Source organism: Amblyomma maculatum, chromosome 5, assembly GCF_055883805.1.
Source record: "Amblyomma maculatum isolate TAMU_Amacu chromosome 5, ASM5588380v1, whole genome shotgun sequence".
NCBI lineage: Eukaryota > Metazoa > Arthropoda > Arachnida > Ixodida > Ixodidae > Amblyomma > Amblyomma maculatum.
In genome coordinates, this window is record NC_139348.1 from 30,088,674 (window position 1) to 30,111,866 (window position 23,193).

The 23,193-nt window shown below is 44.2% G+C and overlaps 2 long non-coding RNA genes across 2 annotated transcripts in view; one reads left to right on the top strand and one right to left on the bottom strand.

Moving 5' to 3' along the window:
• The first annotated feature begins 187 nt into the window (after positions 1-187).
• Positions 188-23,193, top strand: part of LOC146187938 (uncharacterized) — a 47,876-nt gene continuing 24,870 nt past the window's right edge. The window contains exon 1 of the long non-coding RNA XR_014707456.1: positions 188-383. This is a non-coding gene — a long non-coding RNA (uncharacterized LOC146187938). The remainder of the gene's footprint in view (positions 384-23,193) is intronic.
• Positions 19,249-22,801, bottom strand: LOC146187939 (uncharacterized). Its single transcript, XR_014707455.1, has 4 exons — positions 22,552-22,801; positions 22,309-22,469; positions 20,625-20,776; positions 19,249-19,403 (listed from the first exon to the last, which is right to left on the bottom strand). It is a non-coding gene; the product is annotated as an uncharacterized LOC146187939 (long non-coding RNA).

The window sequence follows — 23,193 nt, forward strand, 5'->3', positions numbered from 1 at the left end:
TTCGGGGAATTTGCCTGATTCGATCAAAAGAAGTCAGATGTTTGCATCTTATGCGGCGGCCAGACGAGCCGCTGCCCCAGCGATGGTACTGGTGGCGCCACCTCATGCTGCTTTTGCTATCAGAAGGATTCTAAATAAGGCAGTTTTTAGTTTTGTGGTTTGCCTAATGTATATACAATTACTTATTTACAAGATTATATTTATACGAGATTAACTTAACTTAACACAACGTCTTCTTTTATGTTACGCATGGAGGAAGGAATGTTACGCAAGTGAATTGAGCAAGCTGCATCGCGCCACGCATCAACTATATACAAAATAAAAAGGAATAAAAATTTATTATTGAAAAAAAAAAGCGCTCGCGTCAAGACACAAGCATGAGGGTATGTGATGAGCTTTTCCTTGTTTTCCTCCTTCACGTATTTGATTTTATACTCGTGAATCTACGCCGAAGCTTCGCTGTTTGCAGGAGGATCGGTGAACGGCTTAGTGAATGTATGCCACTCTCGCAGAGTTTGATTCTGGGGAGTTTGATCCTGCAGACGATGTGGGCTGAACTGAGCTAGTTGGTTCATATCAAAGGTGGAACTACAGCCTAACAGAAAAACACGCTTAGGGAAGACAACAGGGCACGAGGCTGACTAGCAACTGATCTTTAATCAAGGGCGCAAAAGAATAAAGAATATATATTGTTGAGCATTAGTATTGTACAACATTGTACATGGTTAAGTTATCGCCCGTGTAAACTATTGAAAGGAAATTAATGCTTGCTTCTGAATGATTTATTTTGCGGTGCTCATTTCTTAGTCATGATAAGAAAGAGCACTGAAAAAGGGCGAAGGGGCTTCAATTCACAAGTCGAGCCAACGTTTCGCCAAGTGGCCTTGTTTTCGTCTGGGCAACGCGATCATCACTGACAGTGGTTTAAATACGCTATTGCTTTCGAAGAAGAAAAGCTGGGGAGGGAGTTGGGGGAAAATAAAAGTAGGTCAAGGAGTGAAAAAATGTTTCTTGGGTATACGCACCTAAAAAAGAAAATAAAAAGCAGCAGCAACAGAAAGAACTGCAATGGGGTATAGCACATAAAGCAGGTTCAATTCTGACACACCTTTCTTGAAAGGGGACAGGCATTCCGAAAGGTCCTGATAAGGAATACATCTCCACAGGAACAGTTCTCAAAAGTTGTCTGCACTAAGGGGAGATGGACAAAGAAACCAAATAACAGGTCAAGTGAACCACACCTGCCATGCCCTGAAAATAAGGGTTTAGAGCCAACCAAAAGTGGACAGTGATAAGGAGGAAACATGTTTGGGAAAACACCTGCAGTTTATGCTGTTGCGGAGGGGAGTAAAGTGTACACATGCTGTGAGTATACTGTACAATTAACGCTATATGAGGTTGTTTTACCGATTAGTTATGGTGCAGAGGGAATATATTTAAGGGATTCTAACGTTCCTTTAGAGATATTTATTCCTGCTGGTTCTAATGTTCTAAATTTATGGATTAGATATGCCTGTCTATATTTCCTGTCCCTCAATGATTTAAAGCTTGACTGAAGAATATATACTTTAATATATAATTTAATATATAATTTAATTTCTTCAAACATATGGTTTTTCTGATTGAAATACTGGAAAGCTGCTTTCGAGAGGTTTTTGCCTATGTCTGTCTGGTGGCCATTTAGCCTTATTTATGTTCATTGATTGCTTGTGCAATCAATGAACAATGCTTCTGCAGAAGCCGTGTGAATTGTTTATCACAGACTTACCAGGAAAGCCAATTGTTTCTAACAATAATACGCCCACAGAAAACATGTCAGTATTCCTAAACCACCACCTAGCAGACCTCCTGACCTGCAGCTTCCTTTGTTGCAGGACACACCTCACTTTCTCCGAATAATTGAGCTTATTAATAGCAAAAACCAACCTTTCAGATGACTGTATACTTGTCACACTTGATGTCATGGCACTCTACACTAATATTCTTGTAGATGAAGGTATTGACGCCCTCTCTCAAATATTAATCAACAATCCCTGCCCGCATGCTTCTGAAGTTTATCCATCGCTCTTTAAACTAGTTCTAATTTTTGAATCATTTCGAGTTTGATTTATTCTATTATCTGCAGATGTTCAGAACCTGCATGGGCACTCTCTTCACGCCGACTTAAGTGAATATATTCAGGAGAGTTCTAGAATCTAAAATACTAAATTCATTTCCGAAAAAACCACTCGTATACCTTCACTATATTGATGATATCTTCATGATATGGCAGCATGGATCAGACTCACTCCTCCAATCATTCATCTTGCATCTTAATAATCACCATAGTAGCATTTAATTTTTTTGTTAGTCTTCACAATTGAAAGTCTATTCTCTCGACACCACGGTGTCGGTGCTAAATGGAAAACTAAAAACTTCCTTGTACAGAAAGCCAACGGATAAGCAACAATACCTAGATTTTAACAGTCATCATCCGAAACATTGTAAGCAAGGAACGTTTGCAGGACAGGCGACACTGCTTAGAAAAATATGTAGTGATGATAATTACTACTTAAACGAACTACATTCATTGAAATGAATGCTAATTCAAAGAAACTATCCCGGTAACTCCATTAATATGGCCCTCGAAAAAGTAACCACTTTAAACCGCAACGATCTGCTCACGAAACAACTAAAGTCCAACACTGAACGCTAGCTGTTGTGTATAGAGGGCGCTATTTCATCACGAGCACAACCTACTGTCATCTGTATAAAAACATCGTCATCAGAATAAACGGGGGTCACTTGGTGGCACGCGCCGCCCCGGAATCTTACCTCTCCTGGGCACCGAAGCGCGGCGTCACCACATACTGGCGCAGTCGACAGGATTGCGGCTTGACATTTGGCCATCTCGACTACAGGATTGCGGCTAGTCACGCGCGGGAGGCGTGTCAGGCGATGGATTCGTTTGCGCTATCGCCAGTGGGCCTTTTCCTGGAAGTACCTGGACAACCGCCTGTACCATGGCACCAATGGAAGGAGGACTTCGAAAATTTTCTACAAGCAACCGGACTCGACGAGAAATTGCAGGTACGGAAGAGGGCCATTCTATTGCAATGCCTAGGCATTGAAGGCTGTCGGGTTTTCCGCACGCTTACTCCGGGACCGGTCACGAGCAAAGCTTCTGCGGACGTTTACCAAGAAGCGCTCGCCTTGCTGGAACGCCATTTCACAAGCGCTGTGAATGTTCTTGTTGAGCGTCGCCGATTCACGCTGCGGCGACAACTTCCGGACAAACCGATACGGGACTACGTCACTGCTCTCCGGCAACTGGCGAAGAATTGCGACTTTGGTGATTTTCTTGAGACAGCTTTGCATGATAAGGTTGTGGATGGCATTCGAAGTGTAGAACTGCGACAGAAGCTGTTACTGAAAGGGTCAGCGCTTAGGTTGGATCAGGCCGTTGACATCCTGCGGGCGTATGAAGAGGCGGTAAACGGTGCTCGACTGTATGAAGACGGTTACGACGCTTACCCGGTCCAGTGAGTGACGGAGGCAAGAGGTCAGCCGCTGAGGGGCGGTTCTTCGTCGGCCTCGGTGCGCAAGTGCTACCGATGTGGCTCAGCAGGACACTTAGCCAACTCGCGGGAATGCAAGGCGCGAGGGAAGCGTTGTGCAAGGTGCCACAAGATTGGGCATTTCCAAGTAGTGTGTGAAAGTCGCGGAGAAGCAGAAATGCGCGCTATTCGAGATGAAGACTGCACGGAGGTGTTGGGCGTGCTGACAGTGACACAGGTGAAATGGGGGATTTTGGCCGTTGATGTGTGCATCGAGAACGAATTAGTCCAGCTGCTGGTAGACACGGGCTCAGCTGTGTCCATTTTACCTCACCATCTATGCCAAGAAAAGTTCGCCTGCCGGTTTGACTTGGGTCCTGCCGTGGCGACGCTGCGGGACTTCTCTGGCCCAACAATTCCGGTCATGGGTTGTTTTGTGGCCAAGACTGTGTACGGGAGTGTATCTGCCAACGTTCGTTTTCACGTGGTTCCGCAGGGCATGGCATTGTTGGGTTTAGATGCAGTCAAGCAGCTGCGGTTGCGCATTGATGGAGCATCTTTGGCATGTTTGCAGACGACTGTGAGCACCGAGTCGCTGCCCCCAGAATTATGTGAGTTTTCTTCCCTTTTCTCTGATAAATTGGGTTTGGCAAAAGACTTTGTGCATGAAGTGAAGCTGCGCGCCGATGTGAAGCCCGTGGCAGCGAAGGTTCGGCGCCTGCCCTTGGCACTCAGAGAACAAGTTTCTAATGTGTTAGCAAGACTGGAACAGGAAGGCATCATAGAGCGTGTAAACCCATCACAGTGGGTGTCGCCGATAGTTGTAGTGAAGAAAAAGGATGGAAGGATCCGCCTCTGCGTAGATTTGCGGGAAGCAAACAAAGCAGTGGTGGCTGATGGATTTCCACTGCCTCATACTGAGGAACTTTTGAACGAGCTGATTGGGGCAGCATGGTTTTCAAAATTAGACTTGGCATCCGCATACTACCAAGTGGATCTGGCTGAAGGCAGTCGAGAAATAACAACGTTCGTGACGCATGAAGGGCTGTTCCGTTTCCGCAGAGTATGTTTTGGCCTCGCTTCGGCCCCTGCTGCATTTCAGCGGATGATGCAGGAGATATTGAAGGGTTGTAATGGTGTTCTGTTCTATATTGATGACATCATTGTCTTCGGCAGGACAAAAGGGGAACACACCAACCACTTGCATGAGGTATTGCGACGTATTGCTAAAGCCGGCTTGCAACTAAACAAGAAATGTGTGTTTGAAGTGCAAGAACTGTCATTTTTGGGCCACCATGTCAGTGCTGGAGGGCTCAGGCCCCTCAAGTCGAAAGTTGAGGCGATTCTTCACGTGCAGCCACCGACTGATGTGGTTGGTCTACGTTCTTTTTTGGGACTTCTTGGCTATTATTCTTGCTTCATTCCACATTATGCAGAGGAAGTGGAGCCATTGCGGCGGCTTCTTCGCAAGGGCCAGGAGTTCTGCTGGGACCAGAGCGCGGAAGACAGTTTCTGCAAGGCCAAGTCGCTGCTGGCATCGTGCAGCGCTGTGGCCATGTTCGACTGCACGCTACCGGTACAGGTGACTGCTGATGCTTCAGCCTACGGGTTAGGGACTGTGTTGCAACAAGTTGTTGATGGGGAGTCACGCACGGTGGCATTCGCGTCCAGGACCTTGTCACCACAAGAGCGCAAGTATTCTACCGGAGAACGGGAAGCATTAGCGTGCCTATGGGCTTGCGAGCATTGGCATGTGTATTTGTGGGGCCGAAAATTTATTTTAAGGACTGACCATCAGGCGCTGGTGACCTTGCTATCCAGCAATAGCACAGGTTGGCGTCCCCTTCGAATTGAAAGGTGGTGTGCAAGACTCATGCACTATAACTTCTCCGTACAGTACACAAAGGGAGAAACCAACGTGGTGGCTGATGCACTATCCCGGTTGCCCATGCCATCAATGGAAGGTGAGCCTTTGGAGGAGGTAGTTGCTGCAATATCAAGTGTCGTTATGAAAAATCAGCTACAGGAAGCAACACAGAATGACCCGCTGCTGCAACAAGTGATGCAGCATGTCGTATCTGGGTGGCCAGAAAAAAAGGAGCTCGCAGGAAAACTGTTGTTGTTCGCATGCATTCGGGATGAACTGTCTGTTGTGGAGGGGTTGTTGTTTCGTGCAGAGCGTATAGTGCCTCCAGCAGATCTCGCATCCAAGTTTGTTGCACTTGCTCATGAATCACATCCAGGCATTGTCAGAACAAAGCAACGGCTACGAGAGTTGTATTGGTGGCCCAGGATGGATGACGATGTGGAAAATGCCATCAGGAACTGTGCAGTTTGTAAAGCCGCAGATAAGTCTGCAAAAACTATGACAGCACCATTGCAGCCAGTAGAATGGCCTGAGAAGCCATGGCATAAGTTAGGAATAGATATTGTGGGGCCAATGGAACGTGCACCGCCTGACTGCAGGTTTGCAGTAACAATCGTGGATTATCACAGCAAGTGGCCTGAAGTGGTTTTTATTTCATCTATAACCGCACAGTCAGTAGTCAAGGTCTTGCTAGAGCATTTTGCACGGGAAGGGTACCCAGGAAGTGTGGTCACAGACAATGGCCATCAATTCATGTCCACATACTTTCAGGAATTTTTAAAGGCCAGGGGTATTGACCATTGTGTGACATCATTGTATTACCCTCAGTGCAATGGCCAGGTCGAAAGGTTTAATCGCGTTCTGAAGGAGTACCTGCAGACTGCGTCACTGGAGCGCAGGCCATTGAAGGAAGCCATCTTGGAGTACCTGAGTGTCTACAGGGCTGCACCACACGCCACAACAGGGGTGTCTCCAGCATTCTTGCTACACGGAAGGAGACCTCGTACTCGCTTAGATGTGGTTGGCCTTCCAGGAGAAGGATTCTTCGATGAGCCAGTGGCGCACGTGGCAGACTTACGACAGCGGGTCAAGAACCGGCAGCAGCAAGTGAAAAGCTACACGGATGAGAAACGAGGTGCCAGAGATTCCACCATCAACGTGGGGGATTTTGTGAAGGTACGACGAGGTTTCGGCGTAAAAAGCGAGCAGAAGTTTTCCTTGCCTCTGGAGGTGAAGAAGCGTATAGGCAGGAATTCATTTTTGCTGGCAGATGGGAAGAAATGGAATGCGTCGAAGTTGTCAGTAGTTGCCTGGGGAGGTCAACAAGATGCACCGCTGTTGATTGAGAAATTGAAGGGGCATCGTGCTGTAGCAGTCGGGTTGGAGATAGATGTGCCTTACTTCGAGTCTCCTGCAGGCCTTGATATTCAGGACACGGCTTTGGCAACAGCAGACACTGCAACATTGGGTGATGATCGTCAGGAGTCTGTGCAGGATGTGGCAGAGGCAGACACACTGCATGAAGAACTTTCTCAGACTTCTGGTGCAGAGTGTGTTGTGCTTGACGGGCAGCAAATGGAACATTCTCAACAGCAAGGAACCACTGGGCGGACGGAAAATGTGGCTGTAGGGGTGCCGCGTAGATCTCGGTGACAACGGACAGCGCCCACGTGGTACCGGGATTACGTAACCCAAATATACTAGTTAGTGTTCTTGTTTGTTTCGTTTTTGCCTGCCTGCTGCAATCTTGAGTTTTAGCATGCATTTTTGTTGTTTATCTAAGGGGGGAATGATGTTGTGTATAGACGGCGCTATTTCATCACGAGCACAACCTACTGTCATCTGTATAAAAACATCGTCATCAGAATAAACGGGGGTCATTTGGTGGCACGCGCCGCCCCGGATTCTTATCTCTCCTGGGCACCGACGCGCGGCGTCACCACACTAGCCTTCTTTTGTAACGAAATGCTCCAATGACTTTCCAAACGTAAACAATATTCTGTGGAGATACCACTCCATGCTAATGTGTAATGAACGCGTGAAGAAAATATTCCTGGAGGCACCAAGGGTAACATACAAACGTAACAAAAGCCTCTGAGATATTCTTGTACATTCTAAACTCTACAACAAGCATCCAACACAACCACGTCCTTGCTGTAGACCCAGATGGTAGACGTTGAATCATGTACAAAAAGACGCCACAGTTGGAAGTACTGCAAACGATTTCACTTTTCACATAAAATCGGGCTTTAATTGCACATCTTCAAACATTGTCTACCTTCTAGAATGCTTCTTCTATCATAAACAATACACTGGAGAGACAAGACAATCAATGAATGTAAGGCAATCGAGCAGACACAGGCAAAAACCTCCTGAAAACAGTTTCGCAGCATTTCAATCAAAAAGACCATAAGTTCAAAGAAATTAAATTATGTATTCTCCGGTCAGGCTTTAAATCATCAAGGGACAGAAGATATAGAGAGGCATATCTAATCCATAAATTTAGAACAATAGAACCAGCAGGAATAAATATCTCGAAAGAAACAATAAAATTCCTTAAATACATTTCCTTTGTGCCATAACTAATAAGTAAACAATCCCATATAGCGTTAATTGTACAGTACAGTCGTGCCCCGTTAATATGACCCCTGTTAATATGGACGACCCAAATTATGGACAGTTTTTCTGGGGACGAAACCTTTTCAATGTATTTATGCCTCGTTAATATGGAAACTCGCTGTCCGGACAATGGACAGGGGAAGAATGCGCGTGCCCCACTTGGGCCCATGTATTTTTGTCTCTTTAATATGGACAGTGCTTGAAAAAAAGCAGAGGAGTTCGAACGCAAATTAAAGAAGGGCGCGCCGCCCGCGAACCTACGCGACAGCCGATACGGCAGGATGCCTGAACGTGTCCTGTGGGGTGGGAAAGAACCAAAGCGGGCGTGTCGCCGTTCTAAGGGAAGGGGCAGGGGCGGGGGGAAAAGAACGTACACAGCAAACCGAGGGTCAGCGTAAGAAAGACCCCGAAAGCGGGGAACGAGGAGATTTCTGGGTGCAGCGGAAGGGCCGCCGCAGTCGGGAAAACAGCAACATGTGGTTGCAATAAATTCTGCTGAACGGGAACAGAGAGACCGGTAAAAGCGTAAGAAAGAAATGACAGGAAGAAAGACAAATGCCTACAGTGGCGGTGGGAACTGAAGTTTTCTTTCCAAAGCGCAAATTCCATGAAGCCGTTAACGCTTTTTGGTGAGAGTTAAGACACACTCACAAAGTAGAGCGACAAAAGAAAGGCGACGTACGAACACTCAACAGGGACCGGGCGTCCCATCCTGGATGCACTTCCCTCTCATGCTCCTGGTTTTCGTCCCTGTTGCGCTGCCGAACTGTCAAACTTTGCACACTAGGCGGTCCGTATGTCGGCTTCGCTTTGAGTCAACGATGCGGCCTTTACAAGGTCTGAGCTCTTCGTAGTCGGCTAGCCGTCGTTCTAAACTGTACTTCAGCTTGCAGTGTTTGTTTTATGGGAACATGTAAAAATGGCGCCAAGAAGATGGGATGTTCGACAGCCCTCTGCATAGCAGCTTGCCAACTTGACTCCCTTGCTTCCTTACAGAAACAGTACAAGGCAAAAAATGAAAGAATCAGAAGGACGGAAAGGCAGAAAGGTTAACTAGGCAAAAAAGTGCATAGCTTCAGGAGCCTGTAACCCTCAACTTGAGTCTGGCTTTTGGCATGGCGGGAGATAAACGCAAAAGAACAGAGCTGAACGTAGGCTCGAAGAAATCTGTGAATACAAGCGGCAAAAGTCATCTTAGTCAATCCAAGCTGCGAGGGACTAGTATCGACAGCTCAGCTATTTCTTCGTCTCAGGAGAATCTCAAGCAGCTACTTGGCGGCTACTTTTTTTTTTTTTTTTTTTTTTTCCAAGGAACTTTATTGACAAAACCAAATAAAATGTACAAACACTGTTTGGACCGATAGCTCAGTAGGCTAGTGGCCGGTCCAAATACAAATATTACTCTCAGTGAAGAGGCCATTTTGGAAGTGGCGGTGAGTAGAGAATCAGACGCTGATTCATCGGCCAGTGAGGAGTTCGTGCTCGAAAGTTCGACTAACACAAAGCCCAACATCACGAGTGTCATGGTAAGCGAGTCGCTTCAGACTGCACAACAATTTTTTGAAGACAACAATGACAAGGATAATGCCCTGAAAATTGCCGGTGTTTTGTGGAATTTTGAGTCCAGTGCACACCGTTATGTACAAAAGCAGTCGTTAATTATAATTCTCTTTTCTCAATAAAATCCTTTTTTTTTTTTATTCATGACTCGTTATTATGAATGACTCGCTTTATGGACAGTTTTGGTCTGAAACCAAAGTGTCCATATTAACGAGGCACGACTGTATATTCACAGCACGTGTACACTTTACTACCCTCCCTTTGCTATAGCATAAGCTGCAGGTGTTTTCCCAAACATGTTTCCTTTTTATCACTTCCTACTTTGATTGGCCTTTGAACCCTTCTTTTTATAACATGGCAGGTGTGGTTCACTTGACCTGTCATTGCTCAGTTTCTTTGTCCGTCTCCCCTCTGTGCAGAAAGGTTTTGGGAACTGTTCCTGTGCAGATGTATTCTTTATAAGGACAGTTGGGAATGCCTGTCCACTCTCAAGAAAGGTGTGTCAGCATGAAAGCTGCTTTAGATGCTGACTCATCATTTACCCCGCATTGCAGTTTTTCCTGCTGCTGCCGCTTTTTATTTTCTTTTTCAGGTTACAGGATCATTAATTTCAATCTAAAAAATACATACCCAAGAAACAATTTTTCACTCCTTGAACTGCTTTCTTCTCCCCAGCCTCCTCTCTTCCCCCTCCCCAGCTTTTCTTCTTTGGAAGCAATAGCATATTTAAACCCCTGTCCGTGATGATCACGCTGCGCAGATGAAGACAAGTCCACTTGTCGAAATGCTGGCTCGACTTGTGAACTGAGGCTCCCTCCTCTACTCTTGCTCTGTGCTCTTCCATATCATGTAGCCATCTTCTTTCTCTCAGTTTACTCTGCATACTCAGTCCTGATTAAATAAATGAAGTCAATGCCACGGGGTGAAAGGAAAATAAAACACAAGAAAACGAGTCAACGCGAGTGATGTGAAGGGCCAACCCAAAAGAATAAAAAGCTAAAACCAATGGGTGATTAAATGTGGATGAGACATTGACGACGAGATAACAAAAAAAAAAGGGAAATTATGGCGCTGAAAGCTTATAAAAATGTCCGAGGAATTTCATCACCTTTTCGGTGAGGTTTCCCTGTTGTCATTAATCACCACTGCTTCCAGCACTTCCCGACAAATCTTAATATATCTTAACTGCGCACTCTTTCTGGCCAATAAGGTCGACTTGTGCAGCAGTGGGCACATCCGGCGGGTTCGCAATACCTGCAGTGTTGAGAGGGCACACCGTTTTGGGCCAATACAATGAGAATAAAAGGCGACCGACAAAACTTAAATTTTGCACTTTTAATGACAAGGACCACATTTTGTGGTTTGGTGGGAAGCTTAAAGGCAAGTCATTTGCAATCTGGGATTTGAGTCCTTCTCTGCGCAATGCACAGTCTAAACTTATTGCCCATGCACACTCACTAGATGTTCCCTTTAAGTTGCATTTCAACAAGTTTACGCCAACAGTCGGGGCCTCATTTATGATGCTGCCTTCGAAAAAAGGTTATCGAAAATGCAAGATGGCTAGTCATAGGGAATTGGCCCGACCACGCGTCTTCATATGTTCCCCATCCTCGTCGATCGAATCCGGTGTCTGATGAGCTAGTCTTCCTTGTTATGAACTATCGTTGCCCAAAAAATAAAACTGACGATTTTTCCACTTTGACATCTTCAGTAAAGGCTGCCTAATATCATGCTCAGAACTGAATCCTGGTTACAATATTCTAGTGGTGACGCTGAGGTTTTCCCTCTTGACTATAACGTGCACCGGAGGGACGAGGACACTCATGGGGCTGGTGTTTTTGCACTTGCTAGGACATGCTTCTTTTCGAAGCCAGTAGCAGTGTCTCCAGCATGCAGTGAATCGCTATGATGCAGTATTTTGAAGCGTAGTGGTGGTATCCTTATAGTAGGGTCCTTTTATCGCTCACCTTGTTAAAATTGTGTAGAGTGCTACAACGACCTGTCATGGTTCCTTTCCGCTCTTAATAATGATGTTATCCTTGGTGGTGATTTTAACATGCCCAACGTTGAATGGAAGTATAAAAAACCCATGCTCACTGACAAGTATGCACTAGCATTAGCCCTTGCAGAGCTCATCGCAGTTAATGATCTAACACAGCATGTACAGGAGCCTTCTAGACAACAGCACTCGAGGTATTCCATTTTGAATTTAGTTTTCTCAACCACATCCTCATCAGCAGATAAAGTATTAATAATCCCTGGTCTTAGTGATCATAACTGCGTTGTTGCGCGTTTTACGGTGTTTGTTGCACGGACTGTGTATAAGCAATCCAGGAAAGTTTATTTTTACTACAAAGGCGACTATGCATCCTTATCGCTTGATCTTGTTTCCTTCTTGCCTAATTTTTTAAAGAGCAGTCGTACATTAGACTGTGAGAACACTTGGGATTGCTTTAAAAACAAATTCAAAGCTCTTGTTGACATACATGTACCGCCAAACTGGTGCCTTGCAAACAGAGAAATGATAGGCCATGGTTCGATCGGGATATTTGTGTACTGGTCAACAAGCGGCACCACCTTCTCACCTCGTACTGAAAAAACCGTTCATCATGTACGTTTAAAACAATGAAGGCCCTTTCGCGCAATATCAAAGCTAAATTAAAAATTCAAAAAATAAATTCTTTGCTTCTTTGGGTGAAAAAATTCAGTTCAACCCTAAGGAGCTATAGAAGTTTTTAAAATCTCATGGTGTTCCACACCTCTCGGTTGATGAAGCTGACATCACGGATGATTATGACAAAGCTTATTTTAATCGCTGTTTTTGGTCTGTGAAGCCACTAAAGTTATTTCTGTACATATATCACCTATTACAATTACATATAATGAAATCTTGAAGCAACTGCAGTTCCTCAATGTTCATATCGCTATTGGTCCCGATTGAGTACCATCTTATGTTCTGAGAGCATGCGCTGAAGTGGTAGCACATTATTTGGTTGCTCTGTATAAAAAGCCATTAGACGCTGGTCATCTTCCAACAGAATGGAAAATAGCTGACATAGTCGCTGTCCATAAAAGTAACTCCAAAACTGAGGTTTCAAACTACCAATTTCTCTGACCAACGTAAATGGCAAGATTCTAGAATATATAATTACAGTGCCGTCATAAAACATTTGGAAAATAGCAACTTCATTGTGAATGTACAGCATGGTTTCAGGTCTGGGCTTTCATGTTCTGCACAGCTGTTGGAATTCAGTCATGATATTATTTCGTGTTATGACTGTGAAAATCAGGTTGACTGCATATTTTTGGATTTAAAAAGAAAGTTTTTGACTGCACACGGCATGCCCTTTTATTGCATAAATTTGCTTCCTCAGGATCCACCATGCCATAATTGCATGGATTCGCGACTACCTTTCTGATAGACCACAATATGTTGTCATTAATGCTGTTACATTCTATTCTGCATATATTACTCCAGTGTATCTCAAGGGTCAGTTTTGGGGCCATTGCTGTTCCTAATTTATAGTAATGATGTTATTGAGAACATTTCCTTCAAAATCCACTTGTATACGACAACTGTATCGTGTACAGCCCGATAGTCACCAAACATGATGTTCACACCCTGTAGCAAAATCAACTGGAAAACGACACTGAATTAAAATAAATATATATATATGTTGCTTTTACACGAAAACGTAGCCCTATAAACTCTGTGTACTGTTTAAATTCTACTCCTTTGGAAAATGTTATTGAATTTAAGTACCTCAGTGTGTATTTTAGGGAGGACCTTACATTGGGAACCCAAATCGACTATGTGATAGGCAAAGCATCCAGAAGGTTTAATTTCTTCCGATGTAATTTCTATAAAGCCCCAACAAATATAAAAGAATTGTTGTACCTCAAACACATTAGACCTATTCTTGAGTATGCTGGCACGATGTGGGATCCATGTGTGATTACATTATCGGATGGCTTAGAAAGCATACAGAACCATGCAGCCTAGTGATCACGACATTCGACAGAGTGTTTCAGCAATAAAGGAATCTTTTGGCTGGGAACTTCTGAGTAATAGGCGCTCGGGCAGTAAGCTAGAGATCTTCCATCGCATCTATTTCAGCCAAACCGGAATCGATAAAACTTTGTGTGTACAGCTGCCACATTTTGTGTCTGCACATTGTGATCATGCTTTTAAGGTGCGAGAAATCAAATGTCAAACTAACGTTTATCAAAACTCTTTCTGCATGTCATATTCGTTTGGAACAAGCTCCCCAAAAATGTCGACGACACATCTGTGGAAGTGTTTCATAGGATCACACAATCTTAACTTTGTATCATTTAATGTACTCACGTGTGTGCTTGAATTTGCTGTATTTCATGGCTGTTCCGTGTGTTGTTTGAATGTCTTATAATCTGACTATAGCACAGGTAATGCTTGATTTCATGGTACAACCCTCTTAAAAAAATGCCTTTGTGTGCCATAGGTATCTGTGAATAAATAAATGAACAAATAAAATTTACAACAAAAGGACACGGTTAGGGGTGGTTTATTTAGTAGCAATGCAGGCAGGAAAACAAGGATCTTGTTAAGTGTCTCAATGACGATATAAACCAGTTTGGAGACGATGCCGATATTATTCCATTGGGAGAATTCAACAGTCACATCGAGGATCTGGATGCATACATTGATTGTAATGGAAAGTTAATGCTAGCCTTCTGTGAGGGACGCAACCTAGTTATTGTAAACCGAAAAACTAAATGTAAGGGACAAGTCATGTGGGATTTTCGGAACAGGCAGATGACCATTGACTACTGCCTTATGTCGCAAGGAATTTATAGCAAACTCACAAAGATGGAAATAGATGAAGGAGAATACAGTCTAGGAAGTCATCATAAACGTATTAGCCTCCAGGGGGAAACCTTGCTCAAAAGAGCAATGCAGGAAAGACAAAAAATTGGCTGTGATTTAGCTTCGGTTAAAGGGGTCGTGAAACGAAAATGTAGCAGCCCAGTTGCAATTTTCCTTGCTTCAGTAAACATTAGGTATGCCTATTCCAAAATATCTCGTCGAAATATTGCTTCTGCATTTAATAATGCCATTCTGAAATCAAAGCATTTTTGCGTTCCTGAAGCGACCATGCGACCCTGTAGGCCGGAATTAGAAGTACTCGCCTACGTCATGTTTAGCCGTTTGGAAACGCAGATATAATCATTATTTCCCATACAATAATAGGTTGCTGTTAAAGTTAGCAAATAAAGATATAGTATATCAATTATTCGCTCACGCAAACGCATTTCTTCAACAATACTGTCACGTGATGCGCGGTCGGCGGCGGCGGCGGAGCAGGACGGGTGGTAAAGCTCGCTTTACGTATACTTTACGGGTGGTGTCTGCTTCTCGCTGCGCTCTGGAACAGAGCGAGAGGTGACGCTCAAGTTCAGATTTTCGGTAACGACAACTATACCTCGCTCCGCCGGGTACTCCAAATGACAATGGTTCCAATCTAATTTGTTGTTGTTATTTTCTTTTTCTTTTTTTGTGAACATTCGTGATGTAGCACAACGTCTTGAGCAGTCTCATATACCACCGGTACAACTTGGTTGTGCGGCCGCTGCTGTAATTTTTTTTTTATTATTCTTGGCGTCATTAAAGATACGATCTAAATACGGTTTCAGGTCAAAGAAATCGACAAGTGTGTTCAATCCGAGTGGTGGGTGTAGTGTTTCAGAAGCGGGCGCCGCGCGGCGCGTACTCGTATATTAGTTGCTCGCCTCCGCGCTGCATCACTGAGAATAGCGTGTCGAGCTTCGCTTCCTTTATTTCGGCCGGATGACCTGAACTATGGCACTACACGGAAAGCCGGAAACCGAAAAAAAAAAAAAAAAAGGTTGCTACAATGTACTTGGGTGGCCCTTTCACCCTACGCCTTGTCGCAGCTTTGCTCCCCCACCTTCCCGACGCCTCTCTCGTAACCTTTCTCAAAAAAAAAAAAAAAAAAAAGAGGAAGCATACTTCCTACAACGTCTACAGTGCTCAGACTTCGCCTATTTTTCCTGTCACCGTTAGGTTCTGCGTTTAGGCGTGTTGTGCGGGTTTGAGTGCTCGCTATGCCAACCGTGTACGTCGCGATCGATTGCAGCACGGCTTCTCCGAGTGGAAGTAACGTTCGCTTTCACAAGTTTTGGCACACCGACTGGGTTCATGTGTTCGTACTACTTTCTACTGGAAGTCCTAAATGAACCTCGGCGTCATTCGAAGCCTGGACCGGAAACGAAGAAAGCTCACCTCAAACGATGCGTCGTACCGACGCAAAACCGCTGGCCCAGTGCATTGGCAAAAAAAAAGAGTGTAGGTCGCGTGATAAAGGCAGCAAACGTAGTTGCGATTTGTAGCCTTACAGATATGCTTATTTGAGAACTACTCGACTCGCAGAAGCCACCAGTTCTATTTGATTGTTTCCTGCCAGATTGCCCTCATAGCAGTAATATGCGCATTTTGGATTTTTTTTTTTTATTTTGAACGATACCGTGAGGCCAGCACAACAGGTGCCCCTACCAGCATATCGTACCACCCAGAACAGGCCCCTTGGTTCCACTTCGATCACGTTCTTTCCACAGCACTCATCTAGTCCCATAGAACCTAATGAAGACTCCAAAGAGGAGGATCATGTTGAGCAGAGCTCAGAATCCTTCACATCATTTAAAAGACATTTCTAGGGTAAAAATTGTTCACCTCAAAAGCTCATACGCCCCATGTCCTTGCATTACGATGGTGTGATTACCAGATCAACCATCCAGGAGAAATGCATTCACGCAAATGTTATTGATTGGAAAGGCGGATAGATTGGCTTAAAAGTTTAATATCTGACCTGCTACAGAAAGAGAAGAACGAAGAGGGTCGTGACTTGATTAAAATATATACAGAATCCTTCACATCATTTAAAAGACATTTCTAGGGTAAAAATTGTTCACCTCAAAAGCTCATACGCCCCATGTCCTTGCATTACGATGGTGTGATTACCAGATCAACCATCCAGGAGAAATGCATTCACGCAAATGTTATTGATTGGAAAGGCGGATAGATTGGCTTAAAAGTTTAATATCTGACCTGCTACAGAAAGAGAAGAACGAAGAGGGTCGTGACTTGATTAAAATATATACAGAATCCTTCACATCACTTAAAAGACATTTCTAGGGTAAAAATTGTTCACCTCAAAAGCTCATACGCCCCATGTTCTTGCATTACGATGGTGTGATTACCAGATCAACCATCCAGGAGAAATGCATTCACGCAAGTGTTATTGATTGGAAAGGTGGATAGATTGGCTTAAAAGTTTAATATCTGACCTGCTACAGAAAGAGAAGAACAAAGAGGGTCGTGACTTGATTAAAATATATACAGGAATAGTAACTTGCACCACAGTCACGAGTCAAGTCCTGTGTCATGCAAGAAGCAGCAGAAAGCCTGCACTGCCTGTAGAGCTTTCCGTTTCTGGCCAACTGGCCAATAAGTCCTCTGAGAGAGGCCTGTTGCCAAAACGACTTCAAAGAAGTAACTCGAGTTATTGTTTTGCACGCATATACTGGGACACACCACTAGTACACGCTCCAGAGTCTCCGTAATGTCACATGTGGAACGTTCTGGGCAGTCCGCCTGTCCAATTAAGTATAAATATTTGTGTGTGAAACCACATTTAGATGCAGTCTATGGAGAAAGCATGCATAATGGCATATAATTGGCAAGTGGGTATGGATCCACTAAAGCACTACCTTGTGGCCTTGAGCACAAGTAGATATAAGGAGCTCAGTGATGTGTAGTGCCAAAGGCTGGTAAGGGTGTGGTGTTGAAAACTTCAAAAAATTTGTAATGCAGGCTTTGAAACTGTGAATTCACACCACTTCTAAAGTGGTTTCCCACAGATGTGGAAAGCCTCTTACCAAGGGGCCACAAGCTCAGCAGCGGTTTGTGGAGAATTATGCCCTTAAAAAAAAGATGAGTCATGTTCTGAGCGGCATCACCACAATTGTAGGCGACGCTTGCGGTGATACAGATCTGTGTATACATGGATAGAGTTGTAATATTCTCACCAGATGTATGTCAGATTAAGTTGCTTGAATCTACTAATTGATATCTTGGATTTCTCCAGTATCCCGAGAACATGCAAACGCACCAAAGGTTGAGTCATTACACACAGAGGTTGGGTGGGGTGGTATGGGAAGTCGTAGCGTGATAGCATTTGTAATTAATGGCAGCGGAGTGTACGTGAAAAACTGCTGTTCAGCTGCTCATCATCAGTGGGTGGCAATGGTGTTGTGCAAGTAGTCGTAAATACACACAAAGTGGTTCGTGTGACAATTATGTAGATATTGGGCAGGCACGTGACATTCTGAAGTAACAGCGCAAAACGTGGATGGGAGCACAAGACGAGAAGACGACATGATGTCTCATCGTCTTCTCGTCTTGTGCTCCCGTCCACATTTTGCGCTGTTACCTCAGGATGGAAAACCAACGAGCCCAACCTGCTATTCTGGCTAACATGCCATTGTTTGAGGTGCATTGCGGCAGCCAAGGTTTATCCCAAGCACCTGCACTTCTATGTACATGTTAAAGAGTACTGGGAGTGGTGCTCATATGGGTGTGTACCATTTTCCTGGCTCGGGCAATCAGATTGCAGGCGGGCTAGCACACACAGCCCAAAGCACATGTAGTAGAAGTTTGGACTGTCGAACCGCGAAGTCTTCAGTTCAATTCCTTCCCTTATATATTTCAATTTGTATGAGTATCATACAGTCTGTGCTTGTATGGTTAAATTGCGAGGGTGTACATATCACCTGCGCTCCTGACCAACCTCACTCTGCATAAGTATTCACCAAGCAGTTTTCGTTCCATCAAAAGGCTTTCACAATATTCAGCGACACAAGCAGCTACTCAAACAGCATCAGTGTAGCATTCTTGGAGCTTCGCAAATCTGTGGTTACATTGTTTACTAGCAAAACATGCACGGTATGTAGATATGTGTACTAGGACGCATAAGATGCCGTGACAATGTGGACTGCCCTTACATCTACAGCTGCCCTTTAATCCTGTTACATTCTAGCCTGCAGTGAATTCAGCAGCAAGGTTTCACAATTAAATCATCCCAACTTTATATTTCTAGACTTGACCCCAGCACCGACAAAGTTCATTGTATTACCAGCATTTTGGTGGCATATTCAACCAGCAGGCAAATTAACTCGTCATGCAGGTTCTAGTGCAGATGTTTTCATGCAAACTACAGGTATCATCAACGAAGGAGGCTTTACTATACATACCTTTTCAGCACGCTGTTTTATGACTGGTTAAAGTCTGGTACATTTCAAAGTATAAGGCACATATTATTGTATGCATGTCTACAGATTGCAGATTATGCTGGCTTGCTTCTGAATGAGACTGCAAAATGCTGAAAACAGTGGCCACCTTTCAAAGCAGCTTTTGCAGAAAACGGTTTGATTTTTCTATTCCCCATGAGCCACTATTTTTCGAGGCCGTGTAAAGGTGAACGCGGCAACTAGAAAATCTAGGTTTGTCAGTGCCACAAGGACCACCACTTTGTAGTACATTTGGGCATTATCTAATGTTACCAAATGAGTGTTAGAGACATGTTGCTTTCAAAATAATTTTTTGGTTGGCCGCAGGTTCATCAGTGCATACAAAATTTTTAGGCTAGAAGGAAGTTGACCTAGAGCAAGACATCTTTTATTCACGCTTCTTTGCTGTCTTCCTCTCTCCTAAATATACAAATGTGTATATACAGCTTCACAATCATGATGTGTTGAGGTCAGTGCTAAATAAAAAAAAAATGCATCCGACAAAGGTATAGTTAGAGATTGAGTACACAAAATTCATTCTAAGTGAGCCTATATATGTCTTGCAGATTCCAAGGGAAGGCAAGTATAACAGGGGGCAGCAGAAACTCAGGCAGGCAGATAAAAAGTTTGCGGGGATCAGATGGATGCAGCTGACAGAGGATCGGGTTATTTGGATAGATATGGGAGAGACATCTATACAAGCAGGTATATACACAACTGCACAATTATGATGCATTTGCGGTCAGTGCTAAAAAAAATTCCACCCATCAAAGGTATAGGTGGGGAGTGAGTACACAAAATTCATTCTAAGTGAGCCTATATGTCTTGTAGATTCCAGGGGAAGGCATGCGTAGCAGGGGGCAGCAGAAATTCGGGCAGACAGATGAGATTAGGAAGTCTGCGGGGATCATATGGATGCAGCTGATGTATCTGCGGTCAGTTCCAAAAGAAGAAAAATTCTACCCGTCAAAGGTAAAGGAAGGGAGTGAGTACACAAAATTCATTCTAAGTGAGCCTATATATGTCTTTTAGATTCCAAGGGAAGGCAAGTTTAGCAGGGGGCAGCAGAAACTCGGGCAAGCAGATGAAATTAGGAAGTTTGCGAGAATCATGCACCTGGCACAGGATCGGGTTATTCGGATGGATATGGGAGAAGCATTTGCCCAGCAGTGGGTGCAGTCAGGCTAGTGATATCAACAAGACTAACAACTGGATGAGTTGGTACTGATTCATCTTAAAACCAGCCAGAAGACGAAACACGTGAGAGGAGCACAAGACAAAGTTTGACTAACAACTGAAATGTTACTGAAGGAAAGAGGCAAAAGAAGATTCGCACAGAAACACACGTGCACGAAAAACCCCCAAAGCAGTGAAAGCGTGGAAAGCAGAAAGGGTCTAAAAAATCAAAATCTAAAAAAAGCAAATTCCTTATGGTCAAGAACCACTCTTTACAAAAGGGAAGCCACAGATCCAAGTCCAAAGGCACACTATACTGCAAAGGCTAAGGACGTGTGTGTGGCTAAGAAATCGGTCAACAGCCTTTTGGGGCCTTTTTTACATGTGCACCTCTGTGTGCAAGTCTTCTTTTGCCTCTATCCTTTAGTAAAATTCCAGTTATTAGTCCAGCTGTCCTGCAATTCTCTCTTCTCATATTTTCCGGCTTGTTTCAGAATGAATAAGGTGATGACTCTACAAACCTTGCACAAACTGGAAACCAGTGTAACTGTCAGATGGAAACCTTTCCCTTATTTGGCTTGCATTACAAATAGGGAGGACTTTACTGTGATGTCTGCCGAGGCATCCCCAAAGCCAGTGCGCAAGCTGGCTGTAGTAGATGTAGTGGTGCCTCCTGTTGACAAGAGAAAAAGCAATATTCACTTTTCAGCATAGCAAAATGAAAATATGATTTAGGTCTTTTACAAATTTGAAAGTTATTCATGCATCTGTACAATTAATTCCCGTCTAACAGAAGCTGTACTGTGTAACTTTCACTGTCAATTTATTCTCCCTGGAAGTATGGCAAACTTTGAATTCTGCTGCAGGTGATTGAGAGAGAATGAGACCCACCCAATATTAGAACTCCAGTGCAATCACAATTTGCTACTGCAGCAAAATAATGCCTGAAGGCAATGCAGCTTTTGACTGACAAAACCTGGTAGTCGTCTTACACCCTCTATACTAGTGTTGTGGCCGATGTCAATGTTCACGCTGATATCATCCGCATAGCACGAAGATGTTAAGTATGCGACTTATGCATTAAGCAGCTCTGTGCATGGAGTCATTCTATTCGAAGGAGCCATAAACTACAAGTGCACTTCTGTCAACAGCTCTCAGTTGTTTTCCCACAACACGGCACGTGCCAAACTTTCTGCAAGTGCCGCAAAACTACTCTATAACTTCATTTGCTAACTGTAAAATTTCCAACACTTACTCAAACTGTGGAAGTTTCAGTGTACTGGCCTTTGGGAGAACGTCTTTCTTTTTTTTTTTTTTTTGGTTGTTACATTTCAGCACATGTAAAATGTCAGTGTCAAAGCGTTTTGGAGAGGTTTACTGTGTGCAGGTGTTGATGACGGTATCAGTGAAGTCAATTTTTTTAATTATATTTGCACACTATACAACACTCACCTAATGCAAGTGGGTAAAAAAAAAAACTAGCAAATAAAACTTTGAGTGCTGGTATGGTGATTGTTCTGGCAGCAAGTGGGGACAGGCTATAACAAGAGTTGTCGGGCTAGTTAATGATCGTCTGCAGAAGCGAGTCCTGCTCTGTGTGTTTTTCTCTTCTGTGTCGTTTTTTAGTGCATTTTCCCACGGCTTCCGCAGGAGACAGGCTACTTCACTGCATGCAATTTCACTTAGCACAGAGTCCTCCGAAATGAGATTGCTTTTGTACTTATTTACTGCATTTCTTGTGGCATTCCTTATGTATTTATGTTTTGAAGTGCTGCACTTGCTGAAGGTCATACCTGGCTAATAAAACAAGCAAATGTGTCCGGACAGCGTCCCCCCCCGTTACTTCACATCAATGTGCATGCCCTTTCCATTTAGCAAGTTCACACTATCAGATGATGCGTGTTTTCTCATTTACTCGTGCATGGAATTAAGCAAACCAGTAATTTGCATGGTGAAACGTCATGCTCATGCGCTTCTACGAAAACAAGAAAAATATGAAAACCAGCGATGTATTCGCGCTAACGTGGCGCAATATCAACACTGTAGACAGTGTAGATGATCGCAGGTAAGTAACGTTAAAGGGGAAGCTTTATTTTATTAACACTGCCTTCCGCAATAGATTTCATTACAGCATTTCTTGCTCGAGAAAATGAAAAACAGGTGCCGCTTGTTCAAGTTATGTCGCCTTTCGCTCAAGGTTCTTACCTTGTGTTCTCGACTAGCAGTCCATGATCAAGAAGCATTTGGAGTAAATGCGGATGATCTGTAACACCCAGACGGCTGCTTCAACTACGTAGTCGCCGCCGGGATCTCGCCAGATGCTCTCAAGAGCAGTCGGCATCGGCACGCACCGCCCGCAGCTGCACCTGTTCGAAAGCTTCAGTTAGCGATTGCGCACTCTCGCAACGGTCAAACGTAGGCTAGGCTGCAAGACTCGGACATACATACCAATGCGTAGTTCCGAAACGGCTGGGATCGGGAGGCTGACGGTCGGGGCTTCTGCAAGCCGGAGTTGTGCCGCGGTTACCGTGGCCTCTCGACACAAGTGTTACTGTACCGGTCGCTCGCAGGGTCCATCTTCGCCGACCTGGCACCCGAAAAGTTGCGTCGGCGTAAGGCTCAAAGCCCACGATGTAACCATGTTTTAACAGTAGCGACTATATTCTAGTTCACTATAGCAGCACAGCGACGCTGGAACCCACGGAAGAACCTAGGCGTCGGCCATATTAAAAAACCCTGTGTGAGCGTAGAGTAGGGCACAATTATAACCTCTAAAATACACCGAGCTTGGTCAACTTTGGCTCAGCAGGCTCCGGCAACGGGAGCTTCTCATTGGCTTAGCGCTATGACGTATCTGTTGAGTTGAGGAGGACGCGCGCTAGGAAACCGAAATTCTGTTTTTGTCGCTATTAAATCAACGCGGGCGATGAAACGAATCGAGGTATATTATATGATGCAGGACAAGGATTCCATTTAACTAAGCCGTGCAAAATTTCCGGAAAACGTTTCACGACCCCTTTAAACCTAGTGTGAAGCGATAGCTGAAGCATGGTTACATGGTGAAGCGAACGTATTGTTGGTGAACTTCTT